This window comes from Sceloporus occidentalis, unplaced genomic scaffold (genome assembly GCF_023333645.1).
Source record: "Sceloporus occidentalis isolate IW3139 unplaced genomic scaffold, rSceOcc1.0.p SCAF_1, whole genome shotgun sequence".
In the NCBI taxonomy this organism is placed as follows: domain Eukaryota; kingdom Metazoa; phylum Chordata; class Lepidosauria; order Squamata; family Phrynosomatidae; genus Sceloporus; species Sceloporus occidentalis.
Genome location: NW_028316981.1, coordinates 32486339 through 32503503, shown reverse-complemented (window position 1 = coordinate 32503503; position 17165 = coordinate 32486339).

Sequence of the window (17165 nt, the reverse complement as noted above, 5' to 3'; positions counted from 1 at the left end):
TTGTAGGGTATGGTTTCCAGACCTGTCAACATTTTGGTTGTTGTCTGTGCTCCAACTTATTGATAACTTTCATGAAATGTGATGCCCCAAACTGGACACATTATTCTAGGTAAGGTCTAACCAAAGCAGAATAGAATGGGACCATTGTTTTCCTTGATCCAGACACTATGGGTGCAGGCTGTTACAATAAGGAAAGATTCCTCATAGTAAGTCCATGCCAAATTGGATGGAAGGGATTCACATCTGCACCCAGATACCTCATCTTCGGGGAGGTCATCTGTGGTTCCTGGGGTAAATTCCTGCTCAGAGTTATCTGCCCCACACCCCTTTCCTGGTTTGATGTGGGGCAGGGAAGGACTGAAGCGTTGATGGACAGTCATGAGGGTGGGGTCACTGCCAAGGGGGCAGATCCCAGTCTGGCCAGCTGCCAGCCAGCCAGCCAAGCCAAGCAGGCAAGATGAGAGAAGGTGAAAGATGGTGGCCACAGTGGCGGTGGCTGAGGGATTGCCACCTGGCCCTTGCACACCAGAGTGCTGCCACTTTCACCACTGAAGTCTCCAGGGAACTGCCTGTAGACAGGATGGGTGCTATTGGTGTATGCTTCCTAGAGTCAACTGAGGTAGAGGTGGTGGCAAGATCATCAGCAGTGCCAGCCAGTGGGCAGGTAAGCAGTGAGGCAGAAGGTGATTCCAGAGTGGGGGTTCTGGTAGCCCTCTAGACTACCCTCACAAGTGTGCCTGGGGCTGGCTTGCCACCATTTGTGACGGTATCACTCAGTGTCATCCACACATCTCACACTGTTTGAGTGACATCTTTGGATGAGTGTACCTTCTCGCACAGTGATACATGCCACAAGATGTGATGATGTCTATCAACACAGATGGCTTTTTCAAAACACTAGATTAAATTCATAGAGGACAGGTCTCTTCTAAGCTTCCTGGACACAACAGATTTGATATTATTTAAGTCATCTTGGAGAGTCAGCGAGATGTAGTTGTTTGAGTGTTCAACTATCAGTCTGGAGATTAGGAGTTGAATCCAGCTTGGCCATGTAAAGCCAGTGGGTGACTTTGGGCAAGTCACACTCTCCCAGCTTCAGAAGATAGCAATGCCAACCCCCTCTGAAGAAACTTGCCACAAAACCCAATGATAGGTTCATCTTCGGGTTGACATACATCAGAAACAACTTGAAGGCAAACAACAACACCAACAACAACGTCACCTTGAGTCCCAATATTGGGAGAAAGATGGGATATAAAATTAATACTAATGCTACTACATATGCTCATAATGCTAATATTGATATTAAGAAGAAGAAGAAGAAGAAGAAGAAGAAGAAGAAGAAGAAGAAGAAGAAGAAGAAGTGTGCAAGGGCAAGGGACCCTCTTCTCTTGAGAGTCTCCAAGGTCCTCCCTTTCAAATTTAAGTAGAATGCTACTGTAGTTTACTGTTTTGCTCTGTTTTGTTCTGTTTTGTAATAATGTGTATGTGTTGATGTTGTTTTAGTTTGTTGGTTTTAATTATAATTGATTTAATAATTTTTAAGGGGGGGAGGGAAGTAGATTTTTGATGTATAATGTATTGTATTTTATTGCTGTTAGCCGCCCCGATTGACCTCAAAGGGGCGGGATATAAATACATTATTATTATTATTATTATTATTATTAAAAAGAAGAAGAAGAAGAACAGCAGCAGCAGCAGCAGCAGCAGCAACAGCAGCTACATCAAACTTCTGTGGAAAGGACATTTCTGAGTAGTGCTTGTTGCGTGTAAGCTTCCAAAGGCATCTAGCTGCCTTGATATAGAAATACAATCTAATATTTCTTCTCTTACTTTGCTCTACAATAGGCATTCTTGCTCTGCAAGGTGGGGCATGCGCCAGAGCCCAGAGAGCTACACCAGCTGTTTGGGGCCTCTATGGAGCCCCAGAGTGCTGGCGCATGCCAATATAATCATTATCTGGGATGACAAGATGTGACATTGTATCATTCTAGGATGCCTTTGGGCCCTTTGGTGGGACATTTTATTGCACTTTTAGGCAGGAGGAAGGGGCTGAAATAATATTTTGTAGATGTGTGGAGCCATTTTAGTGTTTGTCAGCCAGAAAACAGGGGGGGGGGGGTGGATAATGATGTTAGTGGCTTGAGGTTCCAAGGGTCTCACTGGACCACACCAAAATGCAAATTAATTAATTAATTACTTTTTGTGCCACCTTTCTCCCAGAAGGGACCAAGGTGGCTCACAAATAATTTTTTTAAAAAAAAGACTTTACAATAAAAGTTTTTAAAATAATTAAAAGGATCAAATAAAAACAGTATACAATTGCAAACATTAAAAACTACAATATACATCCCATATAACAAATACTCCATATAAAAGCAATCCTATGATTATGTATTAAAAACCTGCCTGAACAAAACTGTTTTTGCTTGCTGACGAAAGGCAAGCAGAGAGGGGGCCAGCCTAGCCTCCTATGGAAGGGCCTTCTAGAAGGTGGGAGCATCCACCGAGAAGCTCCTCTCTCATGTCCCCACTAGGCCAGCCTGTGATGGTGGTGGGACTGAAAGAAAACCTTCCCTCTGACAGATTCCTATAGGGTGATGCCACAGTGAACATGCACCATGATTCCCAGCTCTAATGTACTGGATTGCTTCCACTATCCTCAGAGACAAATTTAGTAGGGAAGCAAGAAAGGGCCTCCTTAGTGGCTACTCCCAGGTTGTTGAACTCCCTGCCAAGGAAAGCTAGACTGCTCCCATCCTTGTTGCCCTTCACTTGGCAGGTAAAGACCTTTTTATTCAGGTTGGCTTTGGGCAACTGAGTGGCTGTTAAAGGAGAGATTTTTAATGGATGGGTGGTTTTACTTTAATGGAGAGATTCTTTATTGATGGAATTTTTAATGTGCTTTCACATATCTTTCAATTAATATTAATTGTTCCATTGCATTGAGATGCTGCAAGTATTTTATTTGTTTCTGGTTTTTTTAATCATGTTGTGGGCACTTTGAATCCTAATTGTGAAAGGAAAGGGTAGGTATAAATCAAATAAATCAAAGCTTCAAAAGAAAAGAAAAAGAGAATGTCTTGAATATAATGACTGTACAATGATGCAATAAGGTAATTTTATAATCACCTTGTGATTTTTGGATTAATACTTGTAGGGGAGGGTAATGTGTAGTACTTCATTTATTTCAAAATGAGAAAAACCAGCCCTGCTTCTTCTGCAAACTCCCCTCCCTGCCTGTGCACCCATGCTGCTGTGTTGACACTCTGACTTCTGTCCCCAAATCCTGCCCTAATAGCAGCACTGCAACCAAAATAGAGTTGCTGTTTGGCAGGAGGTATAGTTTTTTTCTTATGATGGAATAGATGTAGTTCAGATACATATTGGGCAACAACTCTGGAGACCAGGGTTCAGTCATGAAACCTGCTGGGTGTCCTTGGGCAAGTCACATGCTCTCAGCTGCTGGGGAAGGCAATGACAAATGTCCTCATAGCAAACCTTGCCAAGAAAGCCACATGATAGGTTCGCCTCAGAGTCACCATTAGTCAAAAATTGCTTGAAGACACAGAACAACAAAATCCATGGTTACACCTGCACAGTCAGGCTTCCCCCTTCCTCAGAGATTTACTGTGCAATGCTGTGCATACCTACTGGGGCGTAAAACTACTATGTTCAGTAGTTCTGGCCATTAATCAAATGCACATAGGACTGCAGCCCAAACTTCTAGGAGCCCAGGGGTGACCTGTTCAAATCTCATGTATGTACTGTAATATCTGCAAAAGCACCCCCAAAAGATGCAACAGCACAAACTAAGACTGATTTTCCTAGTAATTGCCCTTGCTGAAAAGAAATGAGCCTATGTAGCCTTGATATATGGTTGGAACAGTGGAAAGCAGTAAGAAAAGAGGATGCAGGCATAAGAGATGGAATGACTCATTCAAGGAAGCCACAGCCTTGGATCTGCTAGACCTGAAAACAGTTGTTGATGACCTGGGCTCATGGAGGTCTTTCTTTCATAAGATTAGTATAAGTCAAGGCCAACTTGACAGCAGATTTTAAAAAATGCTGCACTTGGGGGGGCACCTAAGGCAGATTGCAAAATTTTAAAACATAGGTTAAAATCCTGCATTTTCCAGCTATGACAGCAAGGCTCCACTGTTGTAGCTATTTCTGCCACCCTCCAACCTACCTCTTAAGCCAAGCAGTACTCTAGCTGAAGAGTTTCTAGATGCTGCTTTTCAGGGCACTGAGAAATATTAATAGAAACACTCTCCCAGCCAATGGATGCACTGAGACAAGCAGCTGATGAGATCCTTTTCGCATCCTGCCACAACTGCTTCTCTAACCAGAAGAGTGCTACAGTCCTTATTTCCCACCATTTCAGAAAACCTTTCGTTGGGTCACTGCCTGGCTTAATAGGTGGTTTTGGGGTGGGGAAATCACGTTCAGTTATTAATGACCATAGATGTGAATCTTCAAAGTTACAAGATCATAAATTTGGTTTACAGTCTCATGAGTACTGAATGGAATGCCAGCCACATTGTCTAAACATGCTCAGCCATCATTAGGAACAGCACAGAAATATGACAAATTTAGCCATGATAAAAGCACACTAAATTGAATCAAAAGTCCTGAGATTTGTGGAAAAGACAAAATGATTGCAAGGCAATTCTCCTCAGAGAGGACATCCCAGCACCACTGAGAAGGTCCTTTCCCCAGGAATGCCTGAAACAGCAAGAAAAGCCAGAGAAAAGCTTCAGGTGAAGATCATAGCATTCTGATAAGCAGAGTATCATGCGAGGAGGTACATACCAAAGAGTAAGTCAACAGAAAGTCAGCTTTCATGTCAGTGGAGCAGTGAATTCACTCTGAACCCTATTTTCAAAATAGGCTTGGCCCCTTGGATTGCTCCTTTAAAGCGTGGACCAAAATCCAAAGCCCACTGATATAGAAGTCTCCCACTGCCACAGTAATAGGTGCCACCAAGAACACCATGTGTGTATGCATGTACTCATGTGTTGAATTTACACCCCTCCTTTCTTGCTTGGATCTTAAAACATTATTGATCATTTCCAGGGTTTTCTGTCAGTCTCTCATCTGGAAACAGATCTGCTGGGTAGGGAGTGGATGAGAATTTGATTTTCCAAGATAGCAAAAACCTGACATGTTAAAAATTTGGGTGTGGAAATTTTTTTGAAAGTGACAAATTCACCTGTCCATCCAGGCAGATGACACTCAGCTCGTCAAAGGCTGAGTTTGAACTCCCTATTGATTCAGGTATGTTTGTGCTGCTGAATTACATTTCCACCTCTCTCTTCTGATGAGTTTCCCATCTTTAACAGCAGCACAGCAGGCAGGTATAACATGGTCCCTATTGCTGGGAATAACCATGCCTACTGAATTTAACAGTGGAGAAAGGTGTGAAATTTGTTCAGTACATTTTTTAAAAAAATGAAAAACATATTGATAGAAAGAATCTGAGATTTTTTTACTTTAAAACAATAATATGAGTTAAAGGCAAAATGGCAGATTCACCTATCCCTACTTCAAACACCAGTTAATTTATGTAATCTGTGCCTTCATGACTCAAGAATTTTCTTCTGTAACTAATTAGAGCAGGTAACATGCAATCCCATAGGCCTTCTGGAAGTTGGATAAGGATACATGTCTTCTTGGAAAGCCATCACTATCCTAATTTCTACCACACATTACTGTTTCTGCCCCGGCATTTCAATTTTGGTAAATATCTCCAACATGTTCATTCCCTCCTCCTTCCCCCTGTTAAAACAGAAGTCCCATATGTCCTCATTGGAATTTCACACATCATTTTCATAGTTTTGGATCAGGCCTACAGTCTTCTGGGTGCCAATATAAATCTCTAGTTTTCCTTCTTTCCTCCTTGTTTTAATCTACTCGGGGATTTGTTTCTGATTTGCAAAGCAATGCAGGAATCCAGCTGCAGAAGGAACAGTACATTTCTGAATGGTGATTTTTATTCCAGAGGACTCTGGAGTGCTACTTAGCAATGCATGGCCTTGCAAAACACATTCTGAACACATATGAAAGGAGGAGCAGGCCTTCATTCAGCTTTTAATGACATAACAAGCAAAACAGTATGGAATAATTTGATTTCATGGCCTTTGCTTTAAAAAAGACTTGATTCATTCTATTTTATTATTTTTAAAGCTATTTCACTCATAAATCTCCAAGCACATGCAGCTAATTCTAACAACAAGACAGTTGTATTTCACTGCTATTAGTCACCAAGAGTGCTATTTCTTAGAAGTGTGGCATGCACATTTAACCAATTTAAAAAGTAGTTATAATTTGTTATGTATTTCTTGATCCATGTCTTTAAAAGATGAGGCAGGTAAGGGAACCTTACTGTTTTGACTACTGGAGCTGTAAAAGACTATGTTAGGATTATCTGTACATGGTCTTTGTAGAGAAAACTACTCCACAGAAGAATGTCAATACTGCAAGGCAGCAGTTGGCACTCAACAGCTTAAGTCTAGCTTTTCTGTTGACTTTCATAACAGCTGAATCTCCAGAGTTGTTGCTGGGACAGCTGGCTACATGTGGAAGATTTGTCCTTCTGAAAACAACAGAATGTGTGTACATCAGGCTTTTCCTCAGAGCAAAAAGGCTTGCTAAATGTATACAGTACTCAGAAAACTAGGAGTGAATGTTAAGCAAAAGTAAACAGAGATCAACGTTTCAGAATGAAATCATGTCTATGTCCAGCTTTACCCCATACCCTTATGACTTCCTAGAAAAAAGCTTGTTTGTTGATAAAGTTAGATTGTTAACAGCCATTTCATTGTATATCACAGCTCTAGATTCTTTATAGCCTATTGAGAGATCTATGGAGCCATTGGGATACTCTTCTCAATGTATTTGGGATATGAATCACAACCACAAGTGAGGTGGTAAAAGCCCATTTAGCCAAAAAGAAACTTATCAGAAAGAAGATTTGCAGAGGGGAGGGAGATTTAGCAAGATTGCTAAATAAATCTGGAGTAAAGGCTGACCAGGGAGTTATCCAAACTTGCAGATGACACTATCGTGCTGATAAAGTGATGCACATTGTTGCAAAACAGCTCACTTTCAAATAGATGCTGAGAGGGCTTGAGCTGGCTAGGCCAGATTCCTTGGACTTGTGAGATGTGATGGGGTAGCTATTTAGACCCAGCTGTGTGGAGTAACCCCAGGGGGGCAGGGATGGATTTCATGGTAGCAGCGATAAGAAAATTGATGAAAAATAAAGCTGACAAGGTTATAATGCTTTTATGCATATCCTGGGTGAGACCTCACTTGAGCTAATGCAGAGAGTATTGTGTGTTTTGCTTGCCTCACCTCTGAAAGGACATCATAGAGCAAGAATAGCAAGAATGGGATTATGCAGCCTGTATATGGCCTTTGGAGGAAGTCTCATTGAACTCCTACTGACACTCGCAGTCTCCAGCACCCACGTCCAAAAAAATCAGACATAAAACTACTACTGCAACAACAAAACCACCTCATTTAAAAAATTTCAAAATGTTGTTTCAGAGGGCCCCAATAGCAAGAATCTCCCATCAACAATAACAAAAATACAGCCAAATAGGTGACCAGGAGGTAACATCACATCCAGGTTCTAGAGCAATGGTTGGCAGGTAGATCCAGAGCCAATTTTCTGTTCCTAAGACCTTTGAGTAAGCCATGGACTATTAAAAATGCCCCCCCCCCCAAAAAAAAAAAAGCTGAAAAAAGGGAGAATACCACTTTTGTTTTCTTCAGGGCAGAGGTTTTCTTTTCTTTTCTTTTTTACTTTGGGTTGGAGGGGGGGCACAGAAATGTTGCTATAAGGAAACTGGAGAACCCAAGGACCACAAAAATGGTGTTGGAGGGTCAAATATGGCCCCAGATCACAAGCGTGCACAAAACACACACAGTTGCAGAGAGAGGAAAGTTCTCCTCCCTGCTTTCCTTCTTTTAGAAAGTAAAGACTTTTTTTGACAAGCATTTTCTAATTGTATTTTAACTTTTTTACTACTACATATTCCTTCATGGATTTTGTTTTAACTCTTGTGTCAGCAACCTTGGATTGCATTCAGCAGAAAGGCAGGAAATGAACGAATGAGCAAGTGAATGGAAGTATTTGCAAACATTAGGCTTTTCAGAAACACCCCAAGAGAGTCTTTTGCTGGCATCTTCTCCTCTGAAAGGAAGTTTTCCTCTTGAAGAGCTTCCTCATTCTTCCCTCTGACCCTCCATTGCTCTCTTCATCAAAAAGAAAGCATTAAACTTTTTTTAAGGGCAGGTCTAACTCTGCCAAGAATTGACACTACCAAGTTGCACCTGCTTTGGGGTGATTCATGGTTCTTCCATGCAGGATTCACTTATTTGGTTACCTGAGATGAATTTGTCTTGATATTCCAGGTCACTTGGGGCCAGACAGTTGGCAGTACCCTCTATGCATCAAAACAGAGATAGCAAAGAGCCAGAGCTTGAAATGTTACTTTTTGGACTACAGTTCCAAGAATCCCCCAGCCAGCATATCCACTCTGGGAGCTGTAGTCCAAGAAAGTAACTTTCCCAAACTCTTTGAAGAATCAGCATGGACTTATCCATTGTTTAGAGAAAATTCACAGTCCTTGAATATCTATAATCAGGCTCTTGTCAACACCTGAGTGCTTTCAGGACAAGAGGAAGAGAAGGAGGAAAGTGAAGAAGAATCACCATCCAGACATCATCTTATTCTTATTTACTTCATGTAAGAATATGGTTTCCTTGCATCTGAATAAAAGACAAAGGAGTTGTTAAGATGTTCAAGACAGTCATCAGAATGCATGTACAAAAGGAGGGGGAATGTCCACCTCCTTCTGTACACATATTCAGTGGTATGTCTGTTTTATGCCTACACATAAAAGTGTAGAAGAGCCGTGTTGGACCAGACAAAAGCCTCTGTTACTGGAACCATGCTGAATAAAGCCAGTGATGGCCCCTGAATTTATCCAATCCTGTTTTAAAGCCATCCAAGTTGGCAAATATCACAATACAGTTATAAATGTCTGAAAAAGAAAATAAGGTATATATACAATAATATTCTAAATACAGTGTGTATTTAATTTTAATGATTTAATCACATAAACTTGGATTTATTTTCTCTTGTAGGACATTTTATACACAGTAAGGGAGGGGCTTTATTCTGAATCGACATGCATAGGACGGCACAATAATTTGCTTAATTCTATGGGTTTACAAAACAGCCAGCATCAATAGAAGCTCTCTGAGTAGTCTGCAACTGCAAGCAAAGGGCCATCTCTGTTCCCAAAATGACACATCCTGTTTTGGGAAGCTGAGTAGGTCAATAAAAGCTCACCACATTTAGCTTTGTCATTGGGTTACAATAAATTGAGGGATAGACAGCTAAGTCACACGGAGATAAGGGGTGTTGTATAATACTTGCTAGGTAAAATCTGATGAACACAATCAAGGCTCTGGGATGATTAACAAAGGAGTGTGACAGGTAAGAACAGATAATAAATAAACATCCCAGAAGAGAGACTGCACTTTGAAATCTCCACTTAGAACCAAATCTTCCTGGACAATATCTACTATCTTTCTCTCTTTTCTTTTTGTCCTTTCCTATCTGTAATATATAAAATGTGTAGTTTTATGTTTGCAGAGCTGTTGCAAACATAAAACAACTTTTTATGTTTTCTGGAAGTATATTATGTTATATTATACTTCCAAAAAACATAAAAAGTTGTTTGAAATCCCTCTTGAAATTTTGCCAATTCTCTTTAATGGAACTTCTCAGCTTTTTTGGCCCTTCATCCCTTTCCTCCCCAATGTATCCCTGTGCATTTTTCTCTCCCTGACATGTGGACAGGTGTCCGCATCTTATTGACCAGGCAAAATGAAGACCTTACATTTCATCTTGAAACCATCTGAATGAGGATGGGATGGGAGTAAAGAAAGTAAAACTGTAGCATGTATCACCTCACTGCTTGAATCTGATGTCAGAGAAGACAAGTGTTCTTCTGTGTAAAGTCTTTGGCACTGGAACAAAGGAGACCCTTTCAAATTTGCTGACTTTCCAGAGTGAGGGGAGGAGTAGAGGGGCCAGCAGAGAGGATGGAAATGATGTTTAAGTAATGTTCACATAATGCACGTATCAAGCTTCAATTAATATCAAGGCATTTTTCCCCAAGAGTGGCAATTATTGTTTTCATTTATAAATCACTGGAGAGGTACCGAGTGATTGCTTCACTTTATGTGGCTTTTTTGCAAATGAAGGCTTGTTTGCTTCCTGGTGGTGTAATCCTATCTGGTTCTCAACCTTCTGGATAGATTGCATACCACTCTGATTATGTGTTGTCTCTCCCAGATTGCCAAAATTGCATAGAGCAGAGCATTTGCAATTTGAGACGGAGCACATGCTATACAATGGGGTGGGTTCTCTCCCCTCTCCTATACACATACACATAAACACAACCCGTCTCCAAGTTTTCCTCTTTTCTCCCAGTCATGATCGTTCCAAGAATTGCTTATGCTACTGCATGAGATATGCCAATGGGAGACAGCTGGAATTGTTAATTAAAACATCCACTATCTTTAAGTCTGGAGGTGACAGGCTGTGTGGTACTAGCCCACCTTGCCAAGATCTAAACTCATGCAACCAAGACGCATCAGTATAATTGCTGGTGGTTTACAAAACACAGCTTTGTCTTTGCTGTCCCTTTTAACTCTTGGTTCAGGAAAACATTTTCTAACATTTACAATAGATCTACTGTATTAGAACACCTGTCTGAGGTCCATAAATGTTAGAATCTGGATGCCAAAGGTCACCAATTGCAATTATTTCTCATATACAGCAATCTGCAATGTGCATCACAAGAAGCACAGGATTAAGCCTTGGAAATAACAAGGTACTGTTAACAGTATTACTTTTTATGCAGTCATGGCATGATGACATTTACAAATAACATTGTGACAGATAACAAATACTCCCCTCTCCCTATATTAAATCAAGTTTACTCATTGCCTTTTCTTGTTCCTTTCTTTGGAGGCTAAAAAATGACTTTGGGAGGTATTTTGAGCAGCCCTTTCCCAATTTTTCACTTAACCGCTTACATTTTTAGAGGGATCCCTCCTCTTGCAAAAAAGAGTAATGGAAAAGCAATGAGCAACATAAGTGGATATATTACTAACATCTTTCTGTAATGGTAAGAGTGTGCATAGGGGCACCTTTCTAACAAATTATGCAATGAATTGGTTTTTTAAAAAAGTATTTTTCCACAATCTGCACAGGAATCATGGAGTCATGTAAAATTAAGTCTGGGATAAGAGAGGGTGCTTGATAATCTTAGGCCTGCACCCGCCCCTTTCCCTGACGGATCAGGGCCTCAGAGGTCACAGCGGCAGCCCCAGAGGCCCCAATCCGCCACTTTTCCAGGCCTTGGGAAAGCGGCAAAATGCCGCTTCCCCGCAGCCTGGAAAGGGGTGTCCTTGGAGCTTCATGCCCCAATGACACCCCGACAGTTGTGGGGAGAGAGAGAAAGGGCCCACTCAGCCTCTTTCTCTTCTGTATCATTGGCGCAGCCGTGTAAAGGCTCGCCAGTAATACACACGGCGAAAGGAGCTCCATTTCAAAGCTCCTTTCGGCGCTGCTGAGAGGGCGCCAGCACATAACAGCCGCGCTGTGCCATTTGGACACGGCATGGCCATCACCTCAAAATGGCAGCGCCCATCTGTACAGGGCGCCACCATTTTGACGTACGGAGTATGTGCTAGGGTTAGGGAGCATCTGTAAAGGACGCTCCGACGCAACCCTAGCACGTACTCAGTAAGTGCTAAAAGGCCCATCTGGACAGGGCCTTAGATCTCAGAAGCCAAAATTGGCGGAAAATGCCTAAGAGGATAACCCTTGTGGTGCCAATTCATTTCTAAAGTATGATGTAAGGTGAAACTCCCACTGGGTTTTCTTGGCATGATTAGTTCAGTGGGAGTTTGTCTTTGCCTTCTTCTGGAGTTGAGAGTGAGTTGAGCCACGCACTCACAAACCATAAGGAGTTCAATCCCAGCCAGGGGCTCAGGTTCGACTAAGGCTTGCATCCTTCTGAGGTTGCTAAAATGAGTGCCCAGCTTGTTGGGGGCAATTAGCTTACACATTGTAAACCACTTAGGGAGTGCTTAAGTGCACTGATAAGCAGTATAGAAATGTACTTGCTATTGCTATTGCTATTGACTTGCTTAAAGTCACTCAGTGGTCAAGTGTGGTTGGGAGTTGACCCCTGATCCCTCGGAGTCTTGCTTCATCTTGAAAATCACTGTACATTATTGCCTCCCATAAATTGCACCTGTGCATTGTGTGCCTTCCAGTCATTTCTGACTTGTGGCAACCCTAATGCGACCTTATCATGGAGTTTTCTTGGCAAGATTTGTTCAGAGGAGGTTTGCCATTGCCTTCTTCTGAGGCTGAGAATGTTTGACTTGCCCAAGGTCTCCCAGTAGGTTTTCATTGCTGAATGGAGAATTGAACCCTGATCTCCAGAGCCATAGTCCAGCACTCAAACCACTATGCCATGCTGGCTCTCTACACTGCATCTACAGTTTAGAAATAAAGCAGTTTGACACCATTTAACTGCCATCCTACAGAATCTTGGCATTTGTAGTTTTGTGAGGCACCAGGACTCTTTGGCAGAGAAAGCTGAAGACCTTGTAAAACTGTACATCCCAAGATTCCATAAGATGGAGCTACAACACTTAAAGTGGTGTCAAGCTGCATTATTTCTAGGTCATCTTCACCTATCCATTCCTTCCTACTGCAAATAGTACAATACCAGATCCTCAAGTATGAGCCATCTGCAAACCATTTTTTTCTGGATTTAGGTAGCCAACAGAGCCACTGTGTCATGATCTATCTACAGCACTATATTATTATTATTATTAATAATAATAGTGGTTACCCATGAAGCAAGATGGTGTTCTTGAGGCAAAGTAGTGCTTACAGCAGCACTTCTGTGTGAGCAACAGGCTCCAGCAAAATCTAGAGCTGAACGCAGAATCAAAGTAAAAGTTAAGGGGACTGCATATTCCCTCTGATTAATGCATCTATCCTCCTACAACTGGATTTCCTCAGAGATCCTAGCCCTCCATACAGTCCACCCATACAATCTATCTCTCCCATGTTCCCTGCTTGAAGATTGTTGACTTTTAAGCAACCACCCAAATGGCTTGAAGATATAAGGGAGACCATTGTACTATGCCACTGTATTTAATGGGACTTGAGCATCCACAGATTTTGGTATCCATGGAGGGTCCTGGAACCAAACCCCAACAGATACCAAGGGCTCACTGTACTGGACCTTGGTTTTGTAAGCACCTGAGAACTAATATCATGTTCTGGTCCAGTTCCTCAGTAAGTGATATAGCACCCTTCGACACATCCAGACATATGGCAAGGCATGATACCCTGTTTGGGGGCTAAAATATAAATTTCATCCATAACCAAATTGCACATCTACTTAAAAGGACAGGCCCAAAAGTCAGTGTTCTACACTACCAGATTAATAATTTTTATTTCATACTTTTTGCTCAATTGGTATCAAAGCAACTGAAAATAACTGGGTGTGTGTGTAAATAATAGAGTTAAAATAATCAGTGAAAGCATCATTCGCCTCACCTCTAAATGCATCATAAAATGTTTAGAAATGGGTCAAACCTGTGGTAGGGGATAGATTTTGTTTTCAGGTTTTATTTTTAAACATTTTATGCAGTTGTTTACCATTCCCCAGCTAAATGTGTCCCATAGCAGTTTATAACAAAATTCAAAACAATAAATTCAGTACAACAAAATCAGATCACAGTAGAAAGAAGCAATTAAAGCAACAGATAAAATATTTTTGATGGATAAAGTTGTTTATGTAGCCCAGACTTTTGGCCTGTAGGCACAGTATACCCTGAACTGGCCCCCTTCAGCCTGTTATCAAGTACTGCGAATAATTGGCAATTTTCACAGAGGAAAATTTCTGTTGAGAAACAGTTACTTTAGTTCTTTGTAGATATCCCTATCATGCATAGTACACAAAGAGCAAGACCATGGGGCATTGTGATAGTTTATTTTAACATAATGATTATGGGATGAACTTTCATGGGAAAAGACCATGATTTGAAAATTACATTAGTAAGCACGTATAAGCAAAGAGTAAGTATAAGCAAATGTTATATAATATATTTAATAGGCTGATGAAAGGGCAGGGAGGCAAATAATGGCCTTCCACTGTCACTACAGTATGAAATATGTATGAGTCTATCAATGTCACTATATGACCCCATAGTATCAAATAATAAATGACTCAATGTGGTTAAACTGGGATTTGGGAGATTCAGATTCCAATCTCTCTTTCTCTGAGTCTCTCTCTCTCTCTTTCTACTGATCTACCTCACAGCATTGTAAAAATGAAGTGGTGATAGCATCAACACTTACAAACTCTGTGTGTGTGAGGGGGGTATATGTGTACATACTCTCCAACTGGCAGGGATAGTCCCAATAGATCCTTAGTTGCCCCACTTTTTCAGCTTCTTTTAAAATGTCCCAGAGGCTGTGCAGACCAGCAAGAAAAAACGGCCTGGGGTGGAGTCAGGGCAAAGTGTCCATATGTCATGTGCCCCAGCTCTGCCCCCAGGCTGGCGTGATGCTGCATGCTGCACCACATGGCACACAGCATCACTGCACTCATCTTTTTGTCTGCATGATGCAGCGCCAAAGGAACACCATAAAGCTGCAGCGCTATGACTATCACACCCTTTGCAAGGTGCAAAAAGGAGCCACTGCACCCTGCAAAGGCTAGATAAGGGCCACGGCATGTGGTTGCCGTGGCCCCAATCTGGCTGCCATGGCCCTGATCTGTCTCCACAGCCCCCCAGTTACTCATTCCTCATCTCTCCTCTCCCTCTCCCTTTTTGTCCTCAACTTACTTCAACTGCTGCAAAGTTCAGAAGTATTTTACAGTCACTTAACTCAACAGAGGGAAGAGAGGAGGTCAGAATCTTGCCCTTCCTTGCGGGTTTAGGCAAAAGCCAACTGCTGCAGCCTCTTCTAGCTCTTCTTTTGCCATCTTGACCACACAGTGGTGTTGCTTGGCCACATGTGTTCTGGTTTTCATCTATGCAATGTTAGAGGGGTCAAAGGAATCAAGAACCAGTAATGGTTGAGCATTGGACTATGACTCTGGAGAACAAGGTTCAAATGCTCATGCAGCCATGGAAACCCACTGGGTGACCTTCGGCATGCCACACATTCTCAGAGCAAGGCCATGGCAAATCCCCTCTAAGAAAATCTTACCAAGAAACCCCTGTGATAGCTTTAGCATTGCCATAGGTCAGGAATGACTTGAAGGCACACAACAATGTTAGAGGGTATCCATAGGAGTCAAGCAAAACTGTTCCTGGGTGAGGCAGTTTTCCATTTTGGTCTTCAAAAAAACATGAATATTTCTGTTGGCTGTCTAATAGAATGGTATGGAATTCCAGTCTCTGAGTGTAGCCAACTGAAACAGAGCTTTCATGTAGAAGATCAGGTTGTTCTTGAGCAAGCCAGCTTGGCCTTTGACTGACTCTGTTCATGAGAAAATCACAAGACAATTTACAATGGATCCATCCTGGTGAACTCTGCATGTTATATTTACTGCTTTTATTGTTTAATGGCGATTACTCAAGCTGTTTTGAACACAAGTGAAGAAACAATTGAAAGCCAAAATGTGGCTTGGTTGACTGGCATCACCCTTTCATAATAAAGCAAGTGGAAACTGACCATGACCAAATGAGGAGGTGGCGGAATGACACCAAAAGTGTGCAAAAAGACAACTGTGAAGCACATATATTCAGACGATGAGGAAGACATACTGTGCATTTGTCTGCTATGGGTGGCTTGATCAGTCTTTCCAGCAATCCTTAAAATGTTCCACTCTGTTTACATTTAGGCAGTAACACTAAGGTGGACCTAAATCCACCTCTTAGCCCCCAAGTAGAAGCCCACAGACTCAGTGGAACCTATGTAACTATAAACTAGTGAGTTCTTGTAGATTCAGTAAGTCTACTAGTTTGGTTTAAGCCAAAATGTCTGCTTTCTGCTGGTCAGAATAATGAAATTGCATTGATGCACATCATGAACAAGGAAGAGCATATTTCACTTCTGAAAAGAAATCTCTCTTCCACAAAAAGGCACAAATTGTAAAAAGAAATACTATGGTCCAAAACACACTGCAGAAATAATCCAATTTGAGACCACTTTAACTACCCTGACTCAGTGCTAGGGAATGTTGGAAACTGTAGTTTATTGTGGCACCAGAGCTCTCTGACAAAGCAGGCTAAATGTCTCAGAAAACTACAGGTCCCAGAATTCCCTAGCACTGAATCAGAATGGTTAAAGAGGTCTCAAACTGGATTATTTCTGCAGTGTGTTTTGGACCTTAGTTAGCAAATCTTATGCATGTGGTTTCTTTTAAAGAGACCATTTTATTCTGTGTCTAGAAAGGGGCACAGATTTCCTAATATTTCCTATCAAGAGAGCATCTCTCCTGTGTCAATGAAACTTGAGATAGATGAGATTTTTGTTGGGAGGATAGTGGAGGATAAAACAACTAATCCTTCTTTTCCACTTGCTCTGATTCCTATTCCATCCCACCCATTCCATAAATGCTATTCACATCTTTTGAAAAATAGTAAATATATCACTGTGTCATGCATTCAACATTACATGTATTTTAGCTCAATTGCATCATTTTACAATTTTCTTTGCCCATTTTCTTTGTCTGAAAATGAAGATTGTATCTCTCCGTCTCTCTCTCTATATATATATATTTGTGTGTGTGTGTGTGTGTGTGTGGTGTAATAATCTTTGATGGCACACTATTTGGTCAAACAATTACAAAATAGAGATACAGTTCAAAAAAAGAACTAGTACTGAACAGAAAAGTGTAGAAGAAGATTTATTTTTCAAAACACAACAAAAAAGCAAGGTCTGAGCAGAATAATAAAATCATAGAGTTGAATAATGGCACACAAGGGCCATACAGTCCAACCCCCTGCCATGCAGGAATGCACAATCAAAGTGCTCCCGGCAGATGGTCATCCAGCCTCTGTATAAAAATTTCCAAAGAGGGTGACTCTAC